Source organism: Pinus tabuliformis, chromosome 1_1 (genome assembly GCF_031772625.1).
Source record: "Pinus tabuliformis cultivar Carrire ecotype Pingquan chromosome 1_1, CPIR1, whole genome shotgun sequence".
Lineage (NCBI taxonomy): Eukaryota > Viridiplantae > Streptophyta > Pinopsida > Pinales > Pinaceae > Pinus > Pinus tabuliformis.
In genome coordinates, this window is record NC_142297.1 from 666,341,817 (window position 1) to 666,355,866 (window position 14,050).

General features: G+C 37.0%; 1 pseudogene; it reads left to right on the forward strand.

The window, feature by feature from the left end:
* The first annotated feature begins 12,503 nt into the window (after window positions 1–12,503).
* LOC149215159 (uncharacterized) lies at window positions 12,504–13,774 on the forward strand (annotated as a pseudogene).
* The last annotated feature ends 276 nt before the right edge of the window (window positions 13,775–14,050 follow it).

Consider the following 14,050-nt stretch of genomic DNA (forward strand, 5'->3'; position numbering starts at 1 on the left):
AAAAATGTTTTCCCAACATTAACAATTTTTGTTTTGAGGGTGTTTTCTGGACAATTTTTGCGCAAAAAATTGGTTTTCACTGCCATTTTTAAAACGTGTTGAAAATCTACCCAAGAAAAAAAAAGGTGTTATTCCAGCATCAACACTTTTCGTTTTTAACACTATTTTTGATGTTTTTTCAACTTTTTTTGGCCAGAGTTCCCATTTCAAAGTTTACATTGTTGAAAATATTCCCTCACATGTGAAGAACTTCATGACAACCTTTATCAATGGTGCATATCTCTCCAACAAGTATCTGAATGGGAAAACATGTGAGTGAGCTCCTTTGTATTGTGATTTCAAGTAGGGTTTGTACTCTTCTAGGTCTAGGTTCATGCATTTGAACCAGTTTTCACCATGGTTTGGTATGCATGTAGCTTGAGAGATGATATCCACTGAAAATATGAAATCAGTCCCTGCAATGGTGATCTTGTCTTCCTTCAAGGTGAGGGAAAATATACTAGTGAGATGCTCATGGTAACCTACTTCCTGCACTGTTTCACAAAACCCTAAACAATTGACATCTTCAAAGCATTTCATGACAAATGGGGAGGAAGCGATTTCATTGAAAGTAGAGGGCTCAAACCTCAGTAGCTTTCCCCCCTTTTTGTACTTCCTCTTCTCTGATGGTTATGAGTCCGACTCCATACTTCAAGCCCTAGGTGAAAGGCAAGAAAAAACAATGAAATTTACTGTTGTGAGGGAACAAGGTGGTATGATGGACTTAAGAGTTGCCTAAATTTGTAAGGAAATTTAGGAGGGTAGGCGATGATGTCAGTGAGTAGGGGAAAAAGGAATTTTGGGAAATGAGTGAGGGGAGGGGGTGGAAAAGGCCAAAACACGAGCCTATCCTAGAAAGAGATAAGGTAGATTAGGGTTTAGAGGAAAATGATAGAAAATGAGGGGATAAGGCTTTGTGATGGATGGAAATGGTGTATTAGTTGCAAACAGAGGTTTAGGGACAAGGAATCTAAGGTTTAGGGCAGCAACTCATCATTTGAGGATAAAAACCATGAAAATCATGTAAACCTTAGAAGAAGAAGTATTTGATTATTTTCTTGACATATGAGGCAAAGGAGGGCATGAAAATGATTAAACTTACTTATTATAGAGCATGGAGGATGAAATGACTGAAGAGGAGCTTTAAAAAATGAATTTTTGTGGTCAAACAACAAATATGGACAACTCTTCCCCGTGCATAGTGAAGACTTCCTATGCGCATCGTGCTTTCTAGGTGTGCAACGAAGGCTCTCTGTGTGCAACACTAGTCAATTTTTGCCAGTGAGGGCTATGGAATCACAATTTTTTGCAAAGGAGAGGGGGGAGCTCGATGCTAGGATGGTAGACAAGTGCAAATGAGTGTGAATGAGCTCCTCCATGTGCTTTTATAATTTTCTTTTGGTGTCTAAGTGATTAATGAGGTAGGATGGCCCACCTCACCAATTCACTTTCTTTTTTAGTTTTGTAGCCTTAGGACATCTTCTTGTAACTTTAGAACCTTAGGAACATTATTACATCTAAAAACATAAATTACATTTGAAATCAAGTTTTATTGAACAAATTTACCTATTTCTACTCCTCATTTGCTGGATTTATACATGAAATGACTGATTTTGTGACCTTAACCCTAATGACCTAATGGTGACACTGAGTTGAATGGATACCATGATGATGTGACTGAAGTGATATTAATGATGTTTTCATGATGGTAGACTCAATTGAGTGATGAAAGTGACCGACATATGAAATTCTTGAGAGAGTGGAAATAGCCCTAGACACACTAGCCAATGACCAAATTTTTATTTGAAGACTCACTGAAATGACAAAAAATTGACTTGACACCCTAACAACACCTTGTAAGAGCATATGTGATCATTGGTGACACGCTGAAATAACTGACACTAACACCCTCATTGATAACCTTACCTTTTTTTTCAACTTGGGAACCCAACCAATTCATTAGCAAAACATTATTGTGCCCAAACCAAAGTCTCCCTTTCTTTGAAATTGCTTTGTCCATGCCTTATCACAACCATAGGCTTGCCTCTTGCAAGTTCTATTTTGAACTTATCCTAAAACACTTCATCCTTGGGACACCTGGAATTCACTAACACTCCTTGGCACACAATCTTATTTGTTCATTTCCAAGCATTTTGACCCAGTTCTCCCTTGTGTTCCCCTTACTCTCCCTAACAGTCCTCACTATCCATTGACACTATCTACCATGTGTTAGCACAACTTTTCATTCCTTGGCATGCCCTGGTACTCCTTAGCTATCATGCCAAATGATAAGGGTTTTGATTTAAGTTAATATGATCAAGTCCCACTAATGGATTCTTTTCATCATAGTTGTAAGGATGAGAAGAGGTTTGCACTGTGAACCTTAGCTAGCAGGAAGGAATTATTGGTTGAATCTAATCAACTAGTAGTGGTAACATCATCCCAATTGGGTAATGCTATATGTTGTATGAACATGTTTTCACCCCTTGTTGGTGCTTAGCTCCTTTTATGCCTTCTTTTATGCCATAACAACTTATTGGTGTCCCTTAATGGAAGACAATTAAAAAGTAGATATCGGGAAAGCTCTATCTCTGCCTATCACAAAAGGTTAGAGAAGCATCAACACACACATAAGAGGAGTACACTCATCCCTAACACATATGGTATGGGTTTCTTACGCCTAGGCCAAGGAGATACTTATTAGCGATGTAAATTGGCTTTGATGTGGAGACTATGAAAAAGAATAATATCATATGCAACATTAGACACACTGAACGGGTTTGAAACCATCCTCTTGCATAGATACACACCTTAACACAGGGAAAAACACTCATAAATCAATAGGACACCCTTAATGGCTCTGAAAAGCCTCTAACCTCCCTCCATATAACACTTGATGGGTTGAAACCCTATAGCTGGAAGTAAGGAAGGAAGGATGGGTTCACATTTTGGTTGTAGACCATCATAGTTGGATGGGGAAAGTTCAACGTCTCGATGCAAGTTTCATCGAGCCTCTCAATCGAAGGCATCTTGCCACTATTATGGAAACCCCTAGAAATGCCAGTTTTCCCATTTGATATCACCAATGTGGGATTTCCTCATTGAACCACTCAAAATTAGGTTTTGACACTATGGAAAAATGTGAAATGAGAGGGATCTGCTAGAGTAACTATCATGCTAACTATTTAAAAGGAATGAGGGGTTCACATAATGAACCATAACAGTAAGAAGGAAGGAATTGGTGTTTGCATAGCTCTCAACCATAACTGCTCTCATGGTGGTTCCCTTTCATGGTGGATAGTTCAGTTTAACCACCTCATCAACTATGCGGTTACTAAAAGCCTCTCCTATTTGTTTTGTTGAACCTCACTAACTTCATGGGGAACAACACATTTGGCTATCCAAACAACCATATGGAAAAGACCGGCTCACTCGACCTTAAAGAAAGCCAAGGTGATATGGCTCACATACCGCCTAACACTTATTGACTTAACACAACTACCTGATAGTGCAAACAAAACACCTATGTGGTTGAACCTCCCCAGTCTTGTCTACAACAATATAGGTGAAACTTAGGTCCCCATGGGGATCTCCATGGGCTCATGCAGCAACCTTACACCTGGGCACGTGGGGACTTGAATCCTGAATAACTCTATTGCTTGCTTAGTGGAACCTCTCCTATCAGCGGTTGTGGAACCTCATCTAGAGACACGGCCTTCCTTATGGTACAATCAATTGCCAATGGATATATCATTTGAGGTGTTGATGTTTTGACTCTATCTTGGTTAGTACCTACCACCTCATCCTATTTGGTCAATTAAAACTCATCACCTATTAGTTGAACTTCGTCTCTAATTAAAGGAATCATGGAAGGAATTAACATGTTCATAGAAAATAATATCTACTTTATATCATCCTATGAAGAATGTGATTCATCTAACCCTGCAGAATTCGGGCTTACCTCATCATAATGCTCACAATGGGGATATGGCCACTTACCCACACAGACTCTCATGTTGCTGGTAATGCCCAATCAATTTACCATGGGTTCATTCACCCTTACCTGATAAGAAACTGAATCCTCAATAGATCTTCTCGATGATGTGGGAATTTCCTCGGAATAATCAAATTGACATAGTTTAGTCTCCCATCGTCAGTAACCATGAGAATAGGAGAAAAATATTTGGATATTTCCCATTATTCCCTTTCCATTAGATAGAATAGTGATGAGATCTGGACCATAGACCTCATGAAAATAGCAGAAGCCGGAGTTCAGGATGGGGCTTTGGAGATGGATGGACTAACCCAACCAAACTAATTTGTATTAGTTAACTCAGATCAAGGTGCTAAAAAATGGCCTACTTGTAGTATGGGAGGAGGGGGTCTCGACAACTTACCATACGTATTGGTTTTTGGGAACCTCCTCTTGGTGTTCCCTTATGAGAAGCGTTGAAGCTTAGGCCTGCTTAGACACTTGTTGTGGAAAACCTACTCATGCGGGAGATCCCAAGCACTAAGAAATTTTTGGGGATCTATCTGTCCCAACCAAATGTAACATGGGGAGGACATGGATACTGTGTCTAGTGGGTTACACTTTGGATGAAGCGTTGTGGTAGTGGAACTCCTATCAGTGGTTGTAGAAACTCATATGGAACATGTCTTGACCAATACTAGGGCACAGGAGGTCTTGGGGAATGGGTGGGTGCCTAAGAGATCACATACCCCTCTTGAACAGGTAAGGTTTTGAATATGTGGTCCAATAAACAAATGAACATGGTGAAATTACTTCGAAATTCAAGTTGTGCACTTAGGGATAATTTTGTAAGGTCTAGCTGCTATGGCAACATCTGAGTCTAGTGGAGGAAAATTTTTAGTTCTGTTAAGTAGTTAAGTGCTCACTCTAACAACCAAGGGAAAACTAGGAGATACACTACCCGAGATCTAGGCCATAAATTTAGGTCAAAAACTACATAGTGAAAAGCCATACATAGAGAGTGTAGCTCCATGATTTGCTTTAGTACTAGCCCACATACATATGGAATGATTGATTCCTATGTACAAAAGGTAAAGGTAAAAGCCTCCATGGCTTCCTATATTCACATAACAATGTGGTTGTTACTATGGTCATATTTCCTCTCCATGGTTCCTTCGGAAGTCAAAAATCTTTTGGCCTTCCATGACTCATGCTTGGTTCATGATTTATGGTTAAAATCCACAAGTCTCTTACCTTTCCATGTTCTTGGTTCCTGCCTTCCTTGGTTGTTTTGTATTGGTTCTTTTAGAAGCAAGGTTGCTCCGTTAAGCCCTAGCTTTCGCAATAGGTGTGGTATGTATGTGTTCATCAGATCTATTGAGTGCTCACTGGGATATGGATACCACTTTACCACACGTAATGAATCTACCACGGGCACGAGCTCACTCATGTTGGTTACTGAACTAATATGGGGAAAATGGCCCACCCACGCAGATTATACTGCATCATAGTGCAACTTAGATTAGAAGAGAATGTAGCTACATTCAGAGGGTAGGGTTTGAAAGCACAAATTTGACAGTAAATGTGCACCTTAAAACCCTTGATTAATCTGAAAGAAAGAATTTAAAAGTATATTGAGTGTGAGCCAGAGCCTATGTTGCAATAGCCATCATAGCCAGACTTGGAGCCATCACCGGAGCCATAGCTAGACCTAGAGCCATAACTAGGAGGGCCGTAGCCGCCTAAGCCAAGGAGAGATTACAGAAAGATTAGAGATGATACAGTGCCTAATTCTAATGGGTATAATTTAAATTGAATAATATAATAAAAAAACTTGATTGAAATCAAACTTTTATTTTTATTTTTACATTAAATATGGAACATAAAAAATAAACATTGATTTGTTTTTTTACATAAATAGAAAACATTAATTTAAAAGACACAATCATATAACAATAAAATATATATTTTATTGTTCTAGAAACCTTCCTGCCAATGCAACTATGCACCACACAAAATATCTCCCTGTCCACCCTTCTCCACCCTAGGCCTATACATGGCTCCATCCAATGCTGGATGGGAATACCAACAGGCACAAGTGCTGACCAGGTGACATGCAAAATATCCACTCAGGCATCAACAATTTTTTGGTTTCCTCCCAAATCCCTCATTTCTAGTTTCCACGGGCTAGCAAAGGCTTCAGCTCGTTGTTTTCGTTTGCACCCTTCATCTACCCCATGGAGCTTCACATCCATAGTTTCATCTGTCGATCTTTATCATGACTTTCATTTGCATGAGGGTTTCATTTGTTGAGTTGCATCAGGGTTTCATGTGCCGAGCTCCAGACTGCAATTTTATTGGCCGCTAGCGAGTTCGATCTTGGCAGCCATGGATGAGGTGCCATCCAAGAAGGAGCGTCTCCACAAGGAGAACTTGGAGTTGCATTCCCATTCTTTAGCCCTGGTAAACTTCAGTGTCCAGTGAAAGGAGCTCGAAGACCAACGACTCAGAGAAGTGCATGTAGAAGCGCTTCGAAGAGCTGAGATGTGTCGTAGACCCGACCAAGATGGTTCTACAGATCCTAAAAGGCTTTTATCCAGACAGTAAATAGAATACGAACATTGACACACAGAGACATTCTTGTGTTTTGCTCTTGGAGTCCCTTCCTTTTGTTTTGTCGCCAGACGGGGTCTCCTCGGGGGCAAAAAAAGAGGCTGAGAAAATTGTTGCTAAAAGGAAATTTAGGAAACAAATCCTGAGCCTATGAAATGGATCCTGAAACTTCCAGTGCTTTTTTGGCCATTGATCCCCTGAATTTATTTTTTTAATGAAAAAATCTTGACAGTAAAACCCTAGACCCCATTTCTTTTCAAGATCTGATGTATCCTCATGTCAAATTATGCTCTCGATGTTTGATCTATCAAGGTATTCTCTACTTACCTCTTTAGGCAATGACCAAGGATCCATGAGTAGTTTTATTGGCTTGTTTGTTGAGCAATAATTTTGATGTGAATGTGTCAATAATAGGTGCATTTATAGGTGACTTCTTGTGACCTCATATTCTCAATGAAGATGTCAAACCTCATCCAGAATTTGAAGTGCTAAAGATTTGAACGACGGATTCTCGAAAAGCCCACAAGCTTAACCCAGTAGAGTTTCAAGGGGAGGTCTCCTTCAAGGAGTTATACGATCTCTGAGGAAGTTTAAAGACAATGGAGTGATCTGTAGCACAAGATCTTCAACAAGCCTTACCTCAACAAATTAGGAATTCCATCTTTTGATGGCAAAAGAAAAATCCATGCAATGACCTGGATTCACAAGTTAGAGACATATTTTCAATGAAACCAATGAATTAAGAAGACATGACCAATTTTCCAGTACTTAAATTGGAGGGATTCAGCTATGATTGGTGGAATTAGTGGATACAGTCTATACCAGAGGACATTTCCATTGGTTATGACACTTTCGAGGAAAAAATTATATTTGCTTTTTTTTTTTTTTATAAAACTGTTGCCGACGACTTCCTTCAATAAAAAAATTTAAGACTCTTGATGAGAAATTCAGTAAAGTAGTGGAGATGATATTATGCCACCAGGGTTCATTCCCTCATGTACATATTATCCCCTCATGAGCCATCAAGAACAGCTTCCGCGTAAATGGCCTCTGGTGCAAACGACCTTTTGCCTCGATGTTGACTTTTGCCTCATTGTTGATTTTAATTTATTTTATTATTTGGCAGCAATTTTTAATTCAATGAACATCTTCTGACAAAATATGGATCCATGCACTAGTAGAAAATAAGAAATTAGTGACTAAGCGACTAAAAACGTTAGTCACCACAACTTTTCCAAGTGAAATACTACCAAAAATGAACAATATTAGGTGACCCAACTAAAAATGACTAAAAAAAATGACTAATTTAGTTTTGGGTTAAAATATATGACTAGCTAATAAGTAATACAACTAAAAATGACTAACACGAATGACTAATTTAGTCTAGGAACAAAAATATGACTACCTAACAAGTACTACAATAATATGAATTAGTGGTTTATTTTAATCACTTTAATTTTTTCAACAATCTAAACATAGAAGTGATAGGGGATTTAGAAGTTGTTATAGATTGGCTGAAAGGTTATACTTCCTTAAAAACTTCTTTATTAGATCAGTAGACGATTGGAGTTATGAAGCTTATTAGAATATTCAAGGTTATATCATTTGATCACATTAATAGGAATTCAATTTAAAGGTTGATAAATTATCCAAAATGGGAGTGCGCTTGTAGCCGAGTTACATATATTATGAAGAATACCTATGAGGAGAATGTTGACTAATTAGTAGATGACACATTTCCTTTAGTTGAAGACTTAACTTTTCGGGCATGTTTACCATTTTTATTATCAAGGTTATATCCATTGAACTTGAGATACTAGTTTTTAACTTGGATATCAAGTTATTTATGTAGTTTGAATGTATATTATGAATATAGCAATACTAGATTTTTATGAAATTGTTTTGAATCCTATTGAAAGTATCTATTCTACAAAAGTTACCTATGTATTATATACTATTTTTGCACACACCTATACATATAGGCACAAACACAAGAATAAATATACCACTTAAAGACTTAAACCTTAGAAGGAATAATAACACCACTTTTCTTTCATTAATTCAATTAAACATCCAATAACTCCAAACTTACTTAAAATTTTAAATCCCATTTAATATCAATCAAACTTAAAAACTCCTATACATGATTATTGATTCTCAAATGAAAAATCAACTAAGATTTTTTGAGAAGGCTAGGTATCTAATATGTCGAAAAAAGATAAACATCACTAAGCTCTTTCAATGACATAATCTCATCCATGAGATCTATATGTTACTCAACTCACGCTTTAAAACTGTGAATTTCCCACTAATATTACTATAAAACCATATAATATTATAACAAAATTCCTTTTCCTGATGATGAACCTCAATTAAGGGTTCAAAACATTGACCTCAGTCCCATAAAACATTGTTGTGATTAATCCGGAAAAATTATCATTCATTATTATGAATAATAGAAGCCTAGATTCAGAAAAATTTCTTCTCATTAACAAAATCAAACATAAAACTTTAATTAAAATTAAATTATTTTGAAATTCAACAAAAGCCAAAAATAGTGTTCCACTACCCACAAATAAATTACACAACAATACATCATCTTTGTTTGTGCCAAACACATCAAATTTGTAATGAGAAAAGGAACCATTAATTAATGATTCCCGTTGAGAACCACTCCCACCCAGGGATGGAATTTGACGTACATTTTTCCCGTCATAGGGCAATTTTCCCATTTTTGATGTCTAGAATTTGTGGATGTCTATTTTTCATGACATGCTTGAAATGGTGTAACCGTAGTTTTGATGTTTCAATTTTTTTCCAAAACATCATTACACCCATTTATTTTCAATTTATTTTCCATTTACCAATTCAATCCCATATGAAAGCCTACAATCGCCTATCCTTTTCTATAGTTTCCGTATAGCCCATTAAACATTAAATGAAAGCCTATGGCCATGTTACTACAAGTCGCGCTTCGTTTACATTAATCTTTTTGTTGTTTTCTAATACCTAGGATTCCATGGATTTATGATTTAAGAAAAACACATCACTTCTAATTCCTTTGATGTTTTCATACTTTCTCACATTGTTGTGGTCTTGCAATGAAGGATAGAGATCATATATTAATCTTGAAATTGCAAGCCTCATTCTTCTTTGGCATATTAGGGTTTCATGCTTGATCTCTCTGCTTATCAATCCCTACAATGAAGGATAGAGATTAGATATTAATCTTGAAATTGTAGGCCTCATTCTTCTTTGGCATCTTAGGGTCACATGCTTGATCCCTCTGCTTATCAATCTCTCAAAGAGGGAGATGTCCAATTTGTATTTCGTGCGTAATTCATATTCCGCAACAAAAGGACGCAACTGTAAGTGATCGCCGAGGAGAATGAGATGTTGAGTGAAGGAGTTGATGCAGGGAAGAACATGGGCCTCCAAAACCTTGATGACCTCTTCTATCACCACTATTTCTGCTTACAATGCCTAGAGGAGGACATAATTTTGAGTAGCCCCAGTGGTTGTCATTCCCACAACTTTTGCTTTTCTTAAAATTTTGAGGTTGGGCTTATGATCATGTTGAAGTAGCCCATCACATATTTATTTGTATCTCTCAAATATATTGTGCAGTTCCTCCTCGGCCTTTTCATTGGTTTTCTGCAACTAATGATTATGCAGCTTGATCCTTGATTTTTAGGGAAACAACCATAAATAATGGGAACTAAGTATGTTGCCTAGAGATATCTTTGTTGAAGAAGATTTATTCGACACTTTCTGCTTCCCTTTAAATTTCTCGTTGCCTTTATCTACTACTAGCTCAGCTCTTGTCCCTTTCTACCATACCTCTCAGACATGTTGAATGGTTGAATACCTATTGATTTTCTCTTGCACATTGGTATACATTAATTCATTGTCTCTATCACAAAGTCTTCTAGAAATAACATTCAACCTTGGCTTCAACATTGAATTTTTTAATCGCCACTGATTCGAACAATATTTTTATCTACAAAATAAATGGATTCCAGGAATTGATTTAGTGCATGGTTGGTATAACAAATGACCATAATAGGATCACATTGTATGTTAGATAGGAGGATTCTGGCAATGGTCAAACCAACATAGGTTTTCGCAGTTCCAGGAGGGCCCTATAATGGTCAGCCTCTTTGTCAGGCCCTGCTTCACGACTTCTATCTAGCTTTCGTCTAAGGTGGAATTACACTCAGGCCATTTCTGCAAAATGTGGAGTGTGCTTCTGCCCAAACAATTTTGGATCCTCATAAATTCACATTCTAAATTATATGTGTCCTTTAATTTCCTCTTTTCTAGATAACCTAGCTCTATAGTTTGGAGTTATAATGATAGAAAGTGCTCCCCGAAAGGAAGCTCTTTTATTTCTAGGCATTGAAGACATTTCAAAACATGGACATAGGTATGAAGCTTATTTGAAAGACAATATGAAAGAAATGACCCAGAGATTCCTGTAATATGTAAAGAAAATTTAAACAAAGAGTGAATAGGGACCCATGGATTTTCCATTTCCAAACTTCTCAATTACGTCATTAGGGCTGGCTGCCCCACACTCAGTCTAAGTAATCTGCCCAATTTTCTCATCCATAGTCATCCAAGAAAGCAAATCCTAAACTCTTGCTTCAATGGATTGGCCATGGTGCATTTAATTGTTTAGTCTTGTGAATTTAATTGGAAATATGTTATTGCACTTTCCAAAAGTTTCAAATTTTAGTGCAAATTGTATCTTTCTAACAAAGTATGGAGATGCATTCTAATGAATCTTGATATCTTAGTGAAAACAATAAATTTATGTATCATTTACTAGCAGCATATGCACAACCAACAATACAATTAATTCAATCATGATTTTGGGTTTTAACTGAGGGAGTGGCATAAGGCACGTTTATCTTATTTCGATTCAACAGAATTGTAGAAGAAATTTGATTTATACTTTCAAAAATAACTAAGATGGAATGAGATGATTAATGCACAATGTGTTAATTACTTTCATTCTTAATGTAGTATGTATATAATGTGTTAATTTTATAGTTTGCCTATAAAATTTACCTAAAAGATTAAAATGTAAAAATTAGTGTGATAATTATTAATATATTAAAAATCTTTGATTTTGTGTATATTTATTCTTTTATTCTCAAGGAAGTGGCTATAGCAGTGTTTTCATCCTCTGTTCATCAAGTTGGTTGTTTCTTGAATAGTGTCAAATATTGCAGGTGGTGAAGGTTCGAAGGACAAACTCACGGTTGCCCCAAAAACTCCAGGTTTTTATCTCTTTATGTGGTTGTTTATTCAAATTAGAATTTTGATATGGTAAAAAATGCAGAATTCAATTTAAAAAGAAATGTATTTAGAGTGTTTTATTTATTCTATTTATAGGCATTTGTCTCCAATCTAAGATTATAATTTTTCTCAAAAAACCAATTATTCTCTACATCAATCAAATTAACTTGAATGAAATCATTCCATTAGTGGTGGTCAAAATTATGAATTAATATATATATATATATATATATATATATATATATATATATATATATATATATATATATATATATATATATATATAATATTATGTATTAATTTTTTAATTTTTTATTGCTTTTATTTAAAATGGAAATTTAAGGTAATTGAAATGTAATTTTTTAATTTCTTCAAGAGAAAAGGTTCTTGATAGGAAACATATAGATCCAAATTCCAAATTCCAACCCCTGTTCTTGCCTTTTTAAGCATAAGATTTACCTATTCGATGAAATCTTCTCATACCTTCTAGTTATTTTGTGAAGTTTTGGGCAAGGAGGGCTTAGGGCTTTAAACATAGCAGATCAGACTGTAGGCTCTCAGATTTTGGGGAAGAATGGCCCGTAATGAAGAGAAGGCGCAGTCTATGCTGAACAGGTTCTTGACATTCAAGAACGAAGAGAAGAATAAACCCAAGGAGAGGCACTCATTCCTAGCCTCAGAATGTCGCAATCTCACATAGGCACACAAATGGAGGCAACAGATAATACGAGAGATTGGATGGAAGGTCATGGAGATTCAAAACCTGGACCTCGGCGAACACTGCCTCCCAGACCTCAATGATGAGATCAACAAGATGATTAGGGAAAAGGAGCACTGGGAAGCTCAGATCGTAGAGCTTGGCAGCCCTAATTATGCCAAATTAGGGGCCAAGATGACAGACTTGGAAGGAAACTAGGTGGATGTGCACATTGTTGTCGATGCTACCATTTTGCACTAGCTGCAAGACGGTTTTAAATCGGGCTTCACTATATCCCTGTGAATCCTGTTTTGTCCACTATTTGCTACTACTTTCTCTATATTTTATGGACAAAAGAGCCAAGGCAATGTACAACATATTAAATGTGTGTTCAATAGTATGATCAAAGCATGTGACCCACCGTAAGACCGAAATTTTAAAATGAATCTATGGTGGGCACTGGGTACTGCTACTATCTAGGCCGAACGATACCTCTCCTCTGCGTAATTTTCGGTCATCGCTGTTTATTTCTGCCATTTGAGGGACGAGAATGTGAGGGATCTCTTGTCGTGTAGTTAGATATGAATTAGGGGATCCCTTGTCGTGTAGTTGAATGCAAATTAGGATAGCCTCGGTTAGAGATACTTCGGGGCTATGAAATTTCTAGCCATCCTCAAAGAGATATTCGATAAAACCCCTGAGGCAAAGAAGAGGAGGTCTACGTATGAGATTTACAAGTGAAATGATGCAAGTTATTATGGCTACAAGGATGATGAGGAAGGGATCTTGGAGAAAGTTGAGCAACTCGCTAAGGAGGAGATGTGGGCCAGGGCGTTGAAAGAGTGGCAGAGGATTGAGTCTGTTGAGAGGGAGGCTAGGTTGATGGTGAAGAGTGGGAAGGTCACTGCGGTTAAGCTAGCTCTGTTCAAGGAAGAGGAGTATGTGGAGAAATAAATCAAAGAGCAGGAGAAGGGAAACGAACAATAGAGAGAGAAAGAGGTTGTTGCCCATGTTCCCCTACTAGATGAGGAAGATATTGAGTGCATAGTTATGGAGAAGAAGAAACAGGATATTCTTAGTAAATAAACAAGCGACGATCTTCTCGAGGAGCGGTTCAGGCCAAGGCAATGCTTGATATTCAACAATAAGGTATTCTATTGAAGCTTATGTATCTTCAAGTTTTTTTTTTCTTTTCAAATGAGCTTCTCGTTTTTCATGAGCTTCTCCTTTTCCATAAGGGTGGGGTTGTCAATGCTCCCATGAAGGTGGTGAAGAATTTGTACATTTCATGTTTCAGAAAAAAAGGACGATGTTGAGTGTATATCCTTGGTGAATTTGGCAGAATAGTTTTCCTCAGACCTAACACCTAAGTGAAAATAATCTATTTTATACCCTGAATCATGTTTTGAACAATTTTCACCAGT